We start from the raw sequence: 18,053 nt of genomic DNA on the forward strand, positions 1-18,053 counted from the left end.
CTCGGCGGCTCATGGGCCTTCTGAGGCGTTGAGGTGGTGGTTGTATGTTCTTGAGTGAGTGATTGTATGTTCTTGAGTGAGTGATGTAGTGATGTTTGACATATTTGGGGTTGATTTACTCTGGTGAAGAGAGGGAGATGATGAGGATGTTTCTGGTAAGGGTTGTGGTGGATGACGGTGACTGGCGGTGGAGTTTATCGGTGAAACCGGTGTTGTTGGGTGGACTGGCGGTGGAGTTTATCGGTGAAACCGATGGTGGATGAGTGTGTTCATCATGGATTGTGTTCGTATATGGAGTGTGTGTGTGTGGGTTCTTTCTGGAGAGAGAGAGAGAGAGAGAGAGAGAGAGAGTAGGGGTGGGAGTGGGCCCAGTTCTTTCATTTTTAATTTTTAATAAATAAATTATTAAAGAAAATTTAAAAAATACAAAAAAAGAAATAAAAAGGGCAAAACAGTCTTTTCAAGTCCTTCATGGACCAAAACCAAAGGAAATTCTTGATTTTGGATCTTCCATGCAAGTTGAAAACTTTTTGGACCCTATCCAAAGTTTTTTGAATACCACAGGGACCAATTTGACAGTTTTGTCAGTAGAAAATAAATCTTATTTGAATTAAAAATCATACATATCTACAGGAATATCGAAGTCAGATCTTGAAAACCCCTGCATCAATACATTAAAAAGCATCAACTAATAAAAAAAGTGTAAAAATCTCATGAACCTTTGCTAAATTTGTGTTAAATTCTAGCATAATAGCAAAAGAAACACATGGACAAGATAACACTAAACTAATCACTAAAAATTAGAAACATTAAATGTTTTTACCTACTTGGTAAGTAAATAAATTAAGCTTTATGCATATATCAGTTCCAATAAAAAGAAATTAAGGAAGGAATTCAAACATTTTCTCCTCCATTTCTTTATAAATCACATTACCATCATCCAAAGTTTTGACTTTACAAAACCCATCAATCATAGGTTGTAAGTGAATTCTTTAGAGGCAACAAACTCCAAGTATAGTTAAAAGGAACTAAACACAAAATGCTTATAAAAGGAAGCAAGTAAGTCGAGCAAAAATTTAAAACCAAGAAATGCCAGGTAACAACATGGAATCTGAAATGTTGGAATCCTTATCTGATTCTTGTAGAGATACATGTCAATTAAAAAAAAATCTAAACTTGGATAAAAAGATTTAGATAGAAAATTCAGAGACCTGGTTCAAGCATTCTATCGAGCAATCAGAATGCATCATGAAAGTTTCCTAAAAATCACCCAAGTTACATGAATAGTTGTTATCTAATTCAATATCAAAAGAAATTGACAGAACACAGGCAAAAAGATGGTGTTTTATGTCAAAAAAATAAACTCAAACGCTAATATACCTGATTGGGTCACAGGTCACAAAAGTCGCCATGTCGTTTCTTTTGCTTCTTCTGGTTGTCCATATACAGACAATACACAGGTGAGATACGCAATCCTTGAAGTAGTTTATCCCATAATGGTGATCCATCTGAAAATCAACCCTTTGTCGCTTGAGCAACTTAATCGAGTAAACAACATTATGATCCTATTTTGGATCAAAAACCACTATGTAATGAGAAACAAACTTGAAGAACAACAAAATCAAATCGACTGAGTGATAGAGAAGACGGTGAGGAAGCGAAGGAGGGAAGTGGGCTACTTCTGTATAAAACATCAGATGGTGGAGGTTGAATGGAATACGGAAAGCAAAACAATGGAAGAACGAGATGCAGCGACGTTGTAGAAGGTGAGGAATGATCTTTGATATAAAGCGATGACCTTCTATGATGAAACGATGAAATCGATCGGAAGAGATAAATGAGTAGTACATGAGGCGGTGGAGAGAATCAAAAGAGATTAGTGCGTGACGACATCGGTGAAGGAAACGTGGAAGAAAAAGAATTACGTTTAATTTTCTGAAGCAAAAATTCATCAAGTCTGCGGATCACCTCTGCAACCCTCTGCAGTAGAAGAGGTGGACCAAACGGCTGCAGACTATAATAAGAAACGTGTTTGTTTTTTTAACATCTGCATACTGCTGCAGATATTAAAAAATTAAAATAAACTAATTTTATAAACCGAAAATAACTTTTTAATACGTAAAATTTAATAATGTATAACATTTCGGTAAAAATTAATGATATTTCAGTAAAAAAAAATGATATTTCAACAAAAAATAAAGATATTTTAGTAAAAAATAATGATATTTCATCAAGAAATTATCATTATTGAATATAAAAAATAAAAAATAAATTCAATAAGAATAAACGAAAAAAAACAAAAAAAAAATGTGAAATAAAATTTTAATAACATATAATCAAAATTTCAGCAATAAAAAAAGAAGAAGAAGATGTTGGAAGAGGTTATAAGAGGCAGTACAAGTGCTGCGCCAAACAGAGCCTGTGCAGAGGTTTTTGACTCAGAAGACTTCTAAAAAACAAACAGCTGCGATATGAAAAGTGCTGCGCGTGTGCTGCGCCGCGCAGCAGTAAGAGGTTTGAAGAGGTTTTTTTCAAAAAACAAACAACACCTTAGAGTTAGGAAAGAACATAACACGTAGCAGTGATAGATTATGAAAAAAGAAAAAAAGTCAAAAAGTTCAACCAATAAGATAAGGACCAAACTGCAATCTCAATAAACATTATTTAGATATTCAACAAATAATGTGACCAATTCTTTATGAACTTTACTGTTCCTATGGTGAAATATATATATCCGGTAAGAAATATTTTTGGTAGGAAGGTAAGAAGTTTTTTTTCTACATATTTTTTTGACGAACAAAATAAATGAATCACTAGATGATTCACAAGAAAAAATTCCCAAAAACACATTTTTATGATTCATTTTTAAGTAAATTAAGAAAAAATTCATTTTTATGATAATTTTAGTGAATAACAACAAAATCATTGTATAAATAAATCATAGAGATGTTTTTTTGAGAATTTTTTCTTATAAATCATCTTATAAATGAATCATCTAATGATTCATTTTGTTTGTTTGCGAAAAAAATATGTAGAAAAAAAAACTTCTTACCTTCCTACCACAAATTTCCTTCTTATTTGAAAAAAATGGTTCAATTGAGAAAAAATAAGGTTAAGAATGGGGGAATCATTCTCAGCCAATCATTTAATTAGCATCTTAACTTAAAATATACGGTGACAAACTTATAAGTATGATATGATATCCTTCAATCACATATAAGTAATTGTGGATAATTTGATAACAATTCAAATTCATTATCGTTCATCATCCAAATTTCTTCTCTAATGTTCAACAATCAACCAGATTTCTTCAATTAAATCATCGATCAACATCATCTAGTATTAATCAATCATCCATCTTTGTCAAAAACACGTTCATCAACATCATTCAACAGTAGATAAAAAAAATCGTTTTTGGTTCTTTCAATCCAACCTTCAACTATGCTTGAATACGAGAATATCTTCAACATCTACGATTAATTTTACTCCCGGTGTCCTTAGATCAATCTCATCGATAATCAACATCAGTTTCACTTCATATCATTTATTCAACATCGATCATCAAACAAAACTTCGAAATTAAGGTTAGAAAAACATCAAATCATTTTTTTTTTGAAAAATTTCATATAATTCTCTATCAATCTACTATTTTGTAAGTTTTAAATAGTCAGAGTATCATGTTTTTAGCATTTTTAAGAAAGGCTACTTGTATGCACTCCAACTGTTTGATGAAATGCATAAACTAAATGACTATGTTATATTCACATATGAGTATGTTTTCGCATCTTAATCAATATATGATTATTGAAACACAAAAAAATATACAATTTTATATGTTATTCATATGTGAATAACATATAAAAATTATATATATTTGTGAATATATCTTGTAATATGCGTATGTTAATATCCTGTGTAATATTCATATGTGAATAAACTGTGTAATATTCACATATGAATATATCATATAATATTCATAAGTGAATATAGCATCTAATACCTACAAGTAAAAATATTATGTAATATTCACAAGTGAATGCATCGTTTAATATATATTCATGAATGAATATATATCATGCAATTTTTAGATGTGACTAGAATGTGTAACATTCACGAGTAAATATACCATATAATATTCACATATGAATCTACTATATAATATTCATATGTGAATATACTATGTAATATTCATTTGTGAATATACCATGTAATATCACATGTAAATATACAATATAAACAACATATATCATATAATATTCACATATGATTATACATTCATATGTGAATATACCATGTGATAATTAGAATGTGATAAATCGCTATTATTATGAACTAAAAGTATATTTTTAACATTTTTTATGTGTATTCACATGTTTTTCAAGCATCGTTATAACTCAATAAAAGAATAACATTTCAATACAATGGTTGGTTTATATCTCGGTGGTTGAAGATTGGTTGACGTAATTGAGAAGATATCATTGACGAAGACAATATATTTTTATATTCACGTGTAAATGTTATACAATTTAATATATTCTTCATTTTGATCGTATTAAATTCAAATGCAAATGATATTCATTAACCAATATAATGTTGTTTGTCTTAGTATAATGTTGATTTTACATGTAAAATAATATTATTACATTATACCAAAAAAAAAAAAAAAAAAAAAAAAAAAACTATGCAGAAACCAATTCTTATAGTGTATTATTTATTTTTATATATAAAGGTTGTATTCACAAAATAAATAAATCAACTTGCATAGTTTATTCACATAGATAAAAATAAAATATTACAATAACGATGTCTTTACTAGTAGGATTGAAGTTAGTAACATTATCAGTAGATATGTCGTCATGATTTCTAAACTTTATTCATATATGAATAATGATCATGTCATCACTAGTAGGAATGAAAATTTAGTGACATCATCAAAACAATTTGCCGCAACGAAGTTTAGTTTCGAAATTGGACGAAATTCGCATATTTGATATAAAATGGTGCGATTTACAAAACTCACAGCTTCGCCGTGACGTACGGTGTTTTTCGGCCATTCGGGGCTGTTTAGGGCCTTAAAATGACGTTTTTCTATTTTTATAATTTTTTGAAAAAAAAAGTTATCATTATTCACAAATGAATATAACATTAATAAATATATATATATATATATATATATATATATATATATATATATATATATATATATATATATGCTTATATAATTATTTTATTAACCTAAAAAGATTAGTTGTATGTGAATAAATATATATTCTTATCAAATATGTTTTTTATCTTTAATTTTATAGATTTTATAGTCCTCGGTTTTATTAAAAATTTTATTCATTTGTGAATAATACTTACATATATTCACATTTAATTATTACATATATATATATATATATATATATATATATATATATATATATATATATATATATTCATTTGTGAAGATTACATATGTTTATATGCGGATATAATTCTTATATGTTATTCACATATGAATTACAAACTTACTTAGGACCTTAAAATGACGTATTACTTGTATTCATTTATGAATATTACCTTTATTCATTTGTGAATATTACATGTATTCGCATGTGAATATACTTTTTATATATTATTCACATATCAGTTACATACTTGTTCCGTGTTTTTAAAAGATATACATTGATTCTCGTATAAAGACATATTCATTTATGAATATTACGTGATATATTTAGTTTATGCATTTTATCGAACAGTTGGCGTGCAAATAAATTAACTTATATAACTATGGTAAAAAAATTCACAATTGAATCGAATAATTACAAAACAAATCAAATCATATCAAAATCGATTAATAATCAATAGGTTTATATCAAAAATTGTGAAAAAAATGTATGAAAAACGATTTTTAAAAAAATCTTTAAATATATGGTTATGTTAATGAACTTTCGATTGCTACCTGTTGTTTGATATTGACGAAGGTTCCTTTGATGAAGTTTCGATGATTTGTGATCACTAAATGATGTGACATCGATAAGTGTGGATTATTTTAACAATTTTGCTTGATGTCAATGAAACTGGACAAGATTGAATCACGAGTTACACTTAATAGTACAAATAAATGTTTTTAATGACGAATCACAACATTTTGATGAATAAACGAAGATTTTTGATGAAGAATTGATGTTTTTATGAAGTGTCGATGTCTTTTTTTATGAAGAACATGTGATTTTGATAGCGAACACGTAGTAGAATGGATGATGTTGATGAAGAACATGTGATGTTGTATGATGTTGATGAAGAACACAGAGGAACAATCGAGATGAATGAATAACAGATGGTGTTGATGAAGAATAGATAAACGATGCAGAAGAAATGGTATGTGTGATTTAAAGTTAATATATCATATTTACAAATTTGTCACCGTGTATTTTATGCTAATATGCTAATTAAATGATTGGTTGAAAATGATTCTCCCATTCTCAATCTTTTTTATTTTCTCAATTTAACTTTTATATATATATATATATATATATATATATATATATATATATATATCTTTACTACTTATAAAAGAAATCTAACTATTTCTATAAATAGATTGAATATAATAATATTATTTTTTTAAGACGTACAAACGATTAAGCTAATATTACAAACAACCATTAATAAAATAATATTAAATTTTAAATTTGTTTTGATTCCTTATATTTCTCAGCAAAATCCTAATTTCATGGTCATTCAAAATTTAAAACCTTTTCATCCTAATACGCTTCAACAAATATCCTTTAAATGTTGCATTTGCAGCTGATTAAAATATCTCATAGCAGACGTGTGTTTGTTCTCTCCACCTTATAAACCCTGCTATAAATCCCACTGCCATGAAGTATTTCCCTTATAAACCCTAATCGTTTTTCTCCCTCTCTTAGACGAAGACAATGTGTTTTTTTTAAGAAAAAAAGTTTGAAAATATTCCAATTTCTCAAAAAAATTTACCCCAAATGCGAAACTGGGTAAAATTTTCCATTTTGCGAAGACTTCAGGGATGCGAAATGAAAATTCTGCACTTTTGTCTTTTTATGACCCCATTTTGCGAAGTTGGACCACTTATATTATTTCTTGAAAAGATCAGGTGCCAAATGCGAAACTCTAAGCTTTCTTCCCCAATTCGCATTTATACATTAAAAACTTCGCATTTTCATTCAAATTCTTCGCATCTTGCATCCATTCGTCTTTGAGTTCATTCGCATTTCATCGCATTAACTGAGAAATTAATCAGTTGTCTCATATTCGCATTTCAGTTGTTTGAGAAACCCAGATACGAACCCAAATGCGAAACCCACTGATTTCAAATGCGAACCAACCAAAAATCATCAACCACGTACTTGTGTCACCAAATGCGAACTGAATATCACCATTAAATTCTCCTCGCATTCCATAGATGCGAACACAATCCAGATCTCCGACTCCAAGCTTGCGAAATCAAAATCAATTAACCTCAAACAAATCGTGAACTTCTTATGCGAACTGTTTTGACCCACAAAACCAAATGCGAACTCAATTGATGTCATATGCGAACTGATTTCATAGATGCGAACACAATTGATTTCATATGCGATTCCACATCCATCGATATGAAACCAATACCAGTTACAAGCAATTAGTAGCAACAACCATCGATCCTCTAATTTTCAATTACTCAGCCTTCGCTTTTCATACAACCCGTCGACCCTGAAAAATCGATAAACACCAAATGTCTCATTTTTAGATCGATTTTCTGATTAAATGTCATATTTGAAGAATGATCGATTTTCTGATTAAATGACCCCATTTTGCGAAGTTGGACCACTTATATTATTTCTTGAAAAGATCAGGTGCCAAATGCGAAACTCTAAGCTTTCTTCCCCAATTCGCATTTATACATTAAAAACTTCGCATTTTCATTCAAATTCTTCGCATCTTGCATCCATCCGTCTTTGAGTTCATTCGCATTTCATCGCATTAACTGAGAAATTAATCAGTTGTCTCATATTCGCATTTCAGTTGTTTGAGAAACCCAGATACGAACCCAAATGCGAAACCCACTGATTTCAAATGCGAACCAACCAAAAATCATCAACCACGTACTTGTGTCACCAAATGCGAACTGAATATCACCATTAAATTCTCCTCGCATTCCATAGATGCGAACACAATCCAGATCTCCGACTCCAAGCTTGCGAAATCAAAATCAATTAACCTCAAACAAATCGTGAACTTCTTATGCGAACTGTTTTGACCCACAAAACCAAATGCGAACTCAATTGATGTCATATGCGAACTGATTTCATAGATGCGAACACAATTGATTTCATATGCGAATCCACATCCATCGATATGAAACCAATACCAGTTGCAAGCAATTAGTAGCAACCATCGATCCTCTAATTTTCAATTACTCAGCCTTCGCTTTTCATACAACCCGTCGACCCTGAAAAATCGATAAACACCAAATGTCTCATTTTTAGATCGATTTTCTGATTAAATGTCATATTTGAAGAATGATCGATTTTCTGATTAAATGACCCCATTTTGCGAAGTTGGACCACTTATATTATTTCTTGAAAAGATCAGGTGCCAAATGCGAAACTCTAAGCTTTCTTCCCCAATTCGCATTTATACATTAAAAACTTCGCATTTTCATTCAAATTCTTCGCATCTTGCATCCATCCGTCTTTGAGTTCATTCGCATTTCATCGCATTAACTGAGAAATTAATCAATTGTCTCATATTCGCATTTCAGTTGTTTGAGAAACCCAGATACGAAGCCAAATGCGAAACCCACTAATTTCAAATGCGAACCAACCAAAAATCATCAACCACGTACTTGTGTCACCAAATGCGAACTGAATATCACCATTAAATTCTCCTCGCATTCTATAGATGCGAACACAATCCAGATCTCCGACTCCAAGCTTGCGAAATCAAAATCAATTAACCTCAAACAAATCGTGAACTTCTTATGCGAACTTTTTTGACCCACAAAACCAAATGCGAACTCAATTGATGTCATATGCGAACTGATTTCATAGATGCGAACACAATTGATTTCATATGCGAATCCACATCCATCGATATGAAACCAATACCAGTTACAAGCAATTAGTAGCAACCATCGATCCTCTAATGAGGAAACAGTTTCCTATTCGATTGTGCTTTGCAATGACAATCAATAAAGCTCAGGGACAAACAATTCCATATGTAGGTATCTATCTTCCAGAACCAGTATTCTCGCATGGACAACTTTATGTTGCATTGTCCAGAGGGGTTTCACGTTGCAATACAAAAGTATTAGTAAAGCCTAACGAAAATTCAAAAGGTGATGGGGTTTATACAGCAAATGTGGTGTATAAAGAAGTATTGCACGATTAATATTTTGTGTCGTCTTGACTGGTTGCTTTTTATTGGTTATTTGATGCATGATGTAACAAATAACACCATAGTTTGATTATATTGTCTTCAACATGTACTTTTTTTTAACATAACAATTTTGTAATGGAAACATATCACCGAAAGAACTCACGTGCCCCGCCGCTTTGCGCGGGTAGACGGCTAGTATATATATATATATATATATATATATATATATATATATATATATATATATATATATATATATATATATATATATATATATTAAAGTTTGTGACCTATCTTAATTAATCTTTAGATTTTAGAAAAATAAGGGACAATGCTAATTATAATCAAGATTGTCGACACCCCAGATTTTGGATTTATTTATTTTACTTTTTTTTTTGTGATTATATGAAAATTTTCATATGGACACCCGTGGTGAACAAAAACACCCCAGATTTTGGATTTATTTATTTTACTTTTTTTTTTTTGTGATTATATGAAAATTTTCATATGGACACCCGTGGTGAACCAAAAAAGAAACAATAACGTTTCATTCAAAATTAACAAAATTTCTATATGGTTACCCACATTTTAGGAGGATACCGTGGATGACAAACAAACCTTTTCAAATATAATACAAATAATGTTAAATCTTTCAAAAATAAAAAATAAAAAATAAAATAATATGATAGGGAAGAATAAAAGAAGATTTAAAAATGAAAAAACCTCAAAAACAAAATTTACAAAATATTTAGGTCACCCGAAGATGTTCTCCGTCCTCAACATCTGTCTGCGGTGCTAAGCTTTGTCGCCGGTAGTATCACTTAGGTCGGCAAATTCCGCCTATTTCCATCGATTATTTTTTGTCTCTAGTTGCTTCAACAGTTCTGTCCACCTTCGCCTACCTTCGTCGATTCTCAATCAATTTATGATGATCGGAGACCAATTGGACGCCTACTTCTCCATTTTGTCCGATGGCTAGTCTCATTTATCTCGATGTATCGGGTTTCACATTTTAGTAATTTATATGTAGAGATATCCAGCTAAGTATAAAACAACATGTCAATGTCTAGTAGCCTAGTGTCACGGGATGACACTTTTAGACTAGTAAATACCGTGTGCCACTTAGTGCTTCTTCGACCAAGTCAGGCTTGGAACACTTCCTTACGATGTACTAACGACAAGGATAGCAAGAGATGCGATAAGGAATGCTACAAAGTAAGAAATAAAGCTTATATATAAGACTCGACTCCTTTACAAGGCAACTTTCCAAAGATTCCTACAAATGAGACATCCATCCTATTTATAGGCACCTTACACCTCCTCAATTGGAAGTTTCTAGGTCCCGATCTTTCTTGACTAATCTAGATTCTTCTTATTATTTACATGGCCTTTACATGACTCTAGAAAATAGTATACTTGTCTATGATGCTCTAGAAGGTTCTAGGTTGTTCCGACATTATCCAGATTGCTCCTGTATGATCTAGCGTGGTCTAGATCATTCCAAAGTCTTCCGGGTCATTCTAGCTTCGTCTAGCGACCTCTTGATTATTCCGGATCGTTCTCCTTTATTCCAAAGACATCTACAATATTCTAGAATCTTCCAGGGTCTCGTAGAGCATTCATGATCTCTCCGGAGACTTCTCGAATATACTTGATCGTTCCGAAATTTTCTAGACGATCGTGCAATTTTCCAGAAACTTGGTCCGTGACACCCTCCCCCACTTAAACCCTTGACGTCCTCGTCAAGTCTTCTATACATATGTCTTGGTCTTGTCACGGAGCTACTTCGTGTCTTTTTTTTTTTCCAAAGTATTTCTTCGAGTAAGGTGTGCTTTTATTTCTCAATGTACCTTGAATCCTACTTCTTCTCTCCGCCTCATAACTTCTTGAGTAAATCTTCAAGGGGGATATGGATCCCTGTTCCTTCATGTATGCCTTGTTTACTTGAATTTCCCTTTTTGGCTTCATATTCTTCTTGATCATATTACTCTGGCAATAACACATCTGCATACTTCCTTTTCTCTCGGGGCCTTTTTGAAACTTCATAGTTGAAAGGGTTCAAGCTTTTGTCTTGCTTCTTTCCAAGGGAATTATATGGATAGTTGATCCCATGGTTATACGCATGGTGTTGTCGCTTTCGAACGACCAAGGACATACCATATCTAGGAAGTCCATTCCTAGTACCATGCGATAGTCATCCATTGGAACGACTATCAAGTCGATGGTCCCTTCCCATTCTGCAATCTTTATGGGTAATCTAGGAGAAACTCCGAGGATCGGATTGGATGGAGAGTTGACAACTTTCAACCGACCTAACTCCTTTGTATAGTGAATACCCAGCTTCTTAGCTTCTTCCTCTGCAATGAAACTACGTGTTGCTCTGGAATCTACTAGCACCTTAGTGTTCCTTGCATTCACTTTAACTTCGACGAACATGAGACTCCCTCCTTTATTTTCTTCCCTCTTAGATGATTTTATCTCATCTTTCGATATTGATTTCAGAAAACGCATTGAGCTTATTTGTGCTTCGTCTTCTTCTTCTTGCAAAACCATCGCATAGAAGGTCTTTTTCTTCAGACAGTCTCGGATCAAGTGAGGACCATAACACAAGTAGCACTTGATCTCCTTTCGCTCTTCTCTTCGGTTTCTTCCTTCGATTTCTTTTCCTTTCGTATTTAAAGGTTGGGTTGTTTTGTTTTGGTTTCGCTTCCGTCATAGTTTGTTCTCCCCCATTATTCTTCTTAACCGTGCTTTCTTTTTGAAATTCCATTAGATCTTCTGCCACAGCAATAGCTTCGTCGATGTTTTTGACATTTCTCCTCTTGAGCTCATTGTAGGCCCAAGATTGTAGTCCATCGATGAAATAGAAAAGTTTTTCCTTCTCCTGCATGTTGGGCAACTCTAGCATCAAGCTCGTGAACTCGACTATATAGTCTCGGATGGATCCCGTATGCTTTAGCCCACAAAGTTTCTTCATCGCTATGTCTTCAGCATGATGTGGGCAGAATTGTCTCTTAAGTTGCCTCTTGAATTCTTCCCATGTTTCTATGGTATATAATCCTTTTTCAATATCATCGTGCTTCCTTCGCCACCATAGAGCTGCACTCTCGCATAGATAAAGTACGGCTGTATCTACCTTCGTCTTGTCGTCCTTCACTTGGCTAGCATTGAAGTAGCATTCCATCAACCAAAAGAATTCATCAAGTTCTTTCGGGTCGCGCTTACCTCCATACTTCAATGGTTTGGGTGCTTCTGTGTACGAAAACGTTCTTGCAAAGGTCGCTCTAATGATTGCTGCCTTGCATAAGTTTACTTCGGCTTGTAATGTGTCTACCTTCTCACAGAACTCATTCTGCAACGTGTTGATAAGTCCAATGACTTCTTCCTTGATGACACCGATGGTCTCCTTCAATACATCGCTCGTGTCACTTATCTCAGCAACAAACTGATCGGCGGTATCCTTCCATTCAAGAATCTCACCGACATTAATCTTTGTCCTTGTAAGCTTGTTTTCTAAGCTTGCCAAGGCATCTACCAATTGATCCCTCTTCTTGGACTTCCTTCCTTTCTCCTCGACGATCGGAGGAATGTTGAATACTTCACTTGCTCCTTCCATCGTAAAGGTCTCTTGCTTGCTCGAACCTGGATCTGATACCACTTGTCACGGGATGACTCTTTTAGACTAGTCAATACTGTGTGTCACTTAGTGCTTCTTCGACTAAGTCAGGCTTGGAACGCTTCCTTATGATGTACTAACGACTAGGATAGTAAGAGATGCGATAAGAAATGCTACGAAGTAAGAAATAAAGCTTATATATAAGACTCGACTACTTTACAAGGCAACTTTCCAATGATTCCTACAAATGAGACATCCATCCTATTTATAGGCACCTTACACCTCCTCAATTGGAAGTTTCTAGGTCCCGATCTTTCTTGACTAATCTAGATTCTTCTTATTATTTACATGGCCTTTACATGACTCTAGAATGGTATACTTGTCAACGATGCTCTAGAAGGTTCTAGGTTGTTTCGACATTATCCAAATTGCTCTTGTATGATCTAGCATGTTCTAGATCATTCTAAAGTCTTCTGGGCGTTCTAGCTTCGTCTAGCGACCTCTTGATTATTCCGGATCGTTCTCCTTTATTCCACGGACATCTACAATATTCTAGAATCTTCCAGGGTCTCGTAGAGCATTCATGATCTCTCCGGAGATTTCTCAATTATACTTGATCGTTCCGGAATTCTCTAGACGATCGTGAAATTTTCCAGAAACTTGGTCCGTAACACTAGGCTACAAAATATAAAGTATAATAAATGTACTAAGCACCAGTTTGAATATAACTAGACTAGAAGCAAAGTAATTTATCTTTTTTAGTATAATGTAATCGATTTTAATCATTTTAGTTGGATTTTTTTTTCAATCTTTCCAACATTTTTTTTAATGATTGGTAAATTTTTTAGGTTATAATTATATACCGTATACAACTTTGATCAAAGATTTTAGAATAGTACCAATTGTTTATTAATTACTAAATCTTCATTTCTTTATTGTTTTTATGATGTTTATTTTTTATTTCTCATGTTAAAGTTAATAATTTAATATTATATTTTTCTCATATAGTATTTTTGATTTGAAACAATAACTTTTTGACCAGTTTATTTTTACATTTAATTCAAGTCGGACAATTGTGAGTTTAAATCTTGTATTCGCTGCAAAAATATATATAAATAAATCTGGTTTTTATAGTCCATACTTTATATTTTAATAGTTCAATCCAATAGTGAACTATATGGTTTTACGTTATAGATTCGCTACTGATCCCTAGGCTTGACGCCCGATGAGAGAAAAAAGCTAACAGATTTTAACCGTTTGAGACATTTAAATAAAAAATACATATTTTTTAAATATTAGTTTTTACCTATAAGTACTAACCTATTTTATATAGTTTTAACATTACAAATATCACATAGATCGTGTTGTACAAGCATCAAACAAGATCCTACTAATCTAGCACACCATACGATTACGTTATAACGACTATGTCATAGGTAATACAAGTAATACAATGAGAAAACTTACATGAACCAAAGGTTTCAAAAAACGATATCAATGTCTCTCAAAATCAGCTACCTGCACTACCTAATACAAAAAGAGGTTAAACTTCAATCTGTAACGCAAAACTCTCAGTTTGGCCAAAATTCAAACTAATCAAGAATTCAACGGTCAACTACCACCAACCCCTACACTGCGACTGACTCCATGGTCGCGTCATGGTTACTAAAAGACAAAAATAGTCATTATCGGATCTCACAACCTACGTCGCAACCTACTACCCACCATGTTGTGATTAACACCAAAGACAACTTAATCTATTAAGTTCTTAACACTTAACATATAGAGCTCAAACGCTCGGATCTAACTCTTCTCAGGGTTTTATTGGATAAAGTTTCCAACTTTATCCATTCTCATGGTTCAAACTCACCCGAACTCTAAACCCAACTCTAGAATGAACCAAAACTCATGCATCGTATCAAGGAGAAGCATACAAACTCATACCAAAAACCATGCATGGTATTAAGGAGAAGCATACAAACTCATATTTCCTTCAACACCCAAGTGCAGGAGCCATTTAGATCACCCCTAAGGTTCTATATTTGTCCAAACTCCAAGAACATCAAGAAAGGGACTCAAAACCACCAATTGAAACATAAAACATAGATATAAAGAGGTCAAGGTAAAGTTTGAAGCTTTATACCTCGAAAGGACAAAAAATCTAAAGTAAATCACGGATCCAAGATGAAACCTCACTTCCTTAAACCAAAAGGGAACTCCTTCTTCACCCAAATTCAGAAAAACAAGATCAAAGGCTCAAGATTTAATTATGGAGGATAAGGTTTGCAAGAACGACTTTCTCAGAGGATGGTGCTGCCAAATGATGTAACCCTAAGAGTTAAGGTTCTTAAAATGGGCCCACAGCCCGAGACCTAGGGTTTTGAACCTCAGTAACCACAACATCGTGGTTCATACTTGACCACACCACTCACTAATGGCATGTCCCACGTCGCCACAAAAATGTATGTAGTACTTCGAAGAACCCTAAATTCCAAACTTAAATAAAATTAAATGCCAAAATACTTATTCATGAAAAATAGATGTTAAAAATTATACCTTGATTGAACTATATTTTTTCCTCGAATCTGATGTTATGAATACTCACGGTAGTGCTATTGCATCACCTACTTTGGTTCCAAAGTCCACTTGAAATCCTATCGATGCTGCCAATGCACCTTCACTAAATGCACCCCCTTGTTGTGCAAGGCCTTCATCTTTCTATCTAACATTGTAGTTAATTACTCAACATAATTCAAGTGCTCGTCCACATGAATATCATCCAATGGAAGCAATACAGTCTCATCTACTAAACACTTTCTCAACTGAGAAACACTAATGGACTGTGACAACCGTCAATTTCTGATCAAGTTAAAGTCAAACAAAGTCAACGAGTCAAACCGGTAAACTCAGTTAGTGCTTGTATTTTAGGACTTACTCTATGTTTACTAATGTAAAACTCTCTATCATAATACAAAGTATCATTCGAAAGTTTCACATGTTTAGGAATTCTAAACCCTAATAAGGGTGAGTGTTGTAACGACTCTATAAAGCACTATTACGTACCTTTCGGGGCATAAAGCACTCATAACGAGGCATAATGGGGTTTAAAAACCTTGCATTATGGGGCCAAACACTAACAAAGGTCACAAACAAAGTCTCGCTCAATCTCTCCCACTCTCTCTCTCTCTCTCTCTCTCTCTCTCTCTTTCTCTCTTTCCCTCCCTCCCTCCAAAATCTTTCCCAAATATCTCTTTGTATCTCAAATCTCTCCCAATTCTCTCTAAAATTTATCTCAGATCTCTCTCAAATTTTTATAAATATTCATACTATCCCAACCCCTTCCTTTGTTGAAAACAACTCAAAACCAAAGGAGAAAAAAAAACCAAAACGAACCTCTTGGTCCAGAACCTTCTTGAATCGGAACACCTACTCAAGAATCGGACAGATGCTATTGACTTCGGACACTCGTGACACTCCTAACTCCGGACGAACGCTCCTGACATCCAGACACTCCTGACACTCCTGACTCCGGATGGATACTCCTTACTATAGACACTCCTGACACTCCTGACTCTAGACGAATACTCCTGACATTCGGACATTCCTGACTCCGGACGGATGCTCCTGACATCCGAACACTCCTGAATCAGGACGAACGCTCCTTACATCTAGATGCTCCTAACTACGGACGGACGCTCCTGACATTCGGATACTCCTGACACTCCTGACTCTGGATGAACGCTCCTGACTCCGGACACTCCTGAAACTCCTGACTTTAGCCGAACGCTCCTGACATCCGGACACTCCTAACACTCCTGACTCCGGACGGATGCTCTTGACTCTGGACATTCCTGACTCTGAACAGATGCTCAAAATATCCGGACACTCCTGACACTCCTGACTCCGGACGAACGCTCCTAACATCTGAACACTCCTGAAACTCCTGACTTCGGACGGAGGCTCCTGACATCCGGATACTCCTGACACTCCTGACTTTGGACGGATGCTACTGACTCGGTACACTCATGACAATCCTGATTCTAGGCGAGCGCTCCTGACATCCGGACACTCCTGATTCCGGATTGTGCAGATTCGACTCCAAAACTTGAAGGCCAACTTCAGAACTCATCCTTTTGCTTCGGAAATGACTTCTTGACCCCGGAACCCTCATAGAATCGAACCATATTCCTGATTTTTGACCATTTCGGACCTTTTAGAAAATTTTGGAGTATTTGACATCAGGAACTCCCTTAAACTCATACTTCTCATGACAAAAACCCTCTAAACTCCTATTTTATGCTAACTTTGAATAGTTAGAACATATTTTTATGAATAATGTCTAAGACTCATTATATTATTCATAAGGCAATCACCCACTTGATGTTACTATTTACACCTTACCTAGTCAAATTGTTGTCCTTTTTCAACTCCTCCCAACACTCCATTAGAATTTCCTTAACCAAATCCACCCAACAGATCTTATTCCTCACCTTCAAAGTCTCATTTGCCTCCACCAAAAGCAGACTTTTCTCTCTCCCTCTTTCTCAGTCATGATCTTCCTGACAAAAGTATTTAGGAGATTTCCTCCATTCTAGGTAAGTGCCTTCTTTCAACTCCTAAATACTCTACATTTCTTCAAACGAATCATGAATCATTTGACACAAATATTCACATATTTGTTCTTAGGATCTTCAAATCTTCAAGCATCTTTCAAGTGTCTTGACTTGAAACTCCCCTTCTTCAATTTTACACCTCAAGGAATCACTCAAAGTGGGTTCATACCCCTATATTTTCATGTTTTCTTGAAGTTTTAAGGGGGGGAATACAAGTTACGACACTAAAATACATTCTAACTCAACCAACAGCCTTCAACAGAAAAGTTAGGGCTATTCACGAACCATTTTGACCATCTTAAGCTTAATATTTTTCAAAACTGTTTAATATGAAAATAGCTCAGCTTTATAAATTTCTAATGACTACCTGTACACGTTTATACGATTTTTCTACAATTTATGGCGATTTTTACAAAACTGACTATCAATTTAGAAACGAA

The 18,053-nt window shown here is 33.9% G+C and overlaps 1 long non-coding RNA gene across 1 annotated transcript; it reads right to left on the minus strand.

Annotated features, from left to right (window-relative positions):
• Nucleotides 1-1,108: 1,108 nt before the first annotated feature.
• Nucleotides 1,109-1,876, minus strand: LOC145011646 (uncharacterized). Its single transcript, XR_013664201.1, has 2 exons — nt 1,381-1,876; nt 1,109-1,259 (listed from the first exon to the last, which is right to left on the minus strand). It is a non-coding gene; the product is annotated as an uncharacterized LOC145011646 (long non-coding RNA).
• Between the last annotated feature and the right edge of the window lie 16,177 nt (nt 1,877-18,053).

This window comes from Lactuca saligna, chromosome 8 (assembly GCF_052625555.1).
Source record: "Lactuca saligna cultivar CGN05327 chromosome 8, ASM5262555v1, whole genome shotgun sequence".
Lineage (NCBI taxonomy): Eukaryota > Viridiplantae > Streptophyta > Magnoliopsida > Asterales > Asteraceae > Lactuca > Lactuca saligna.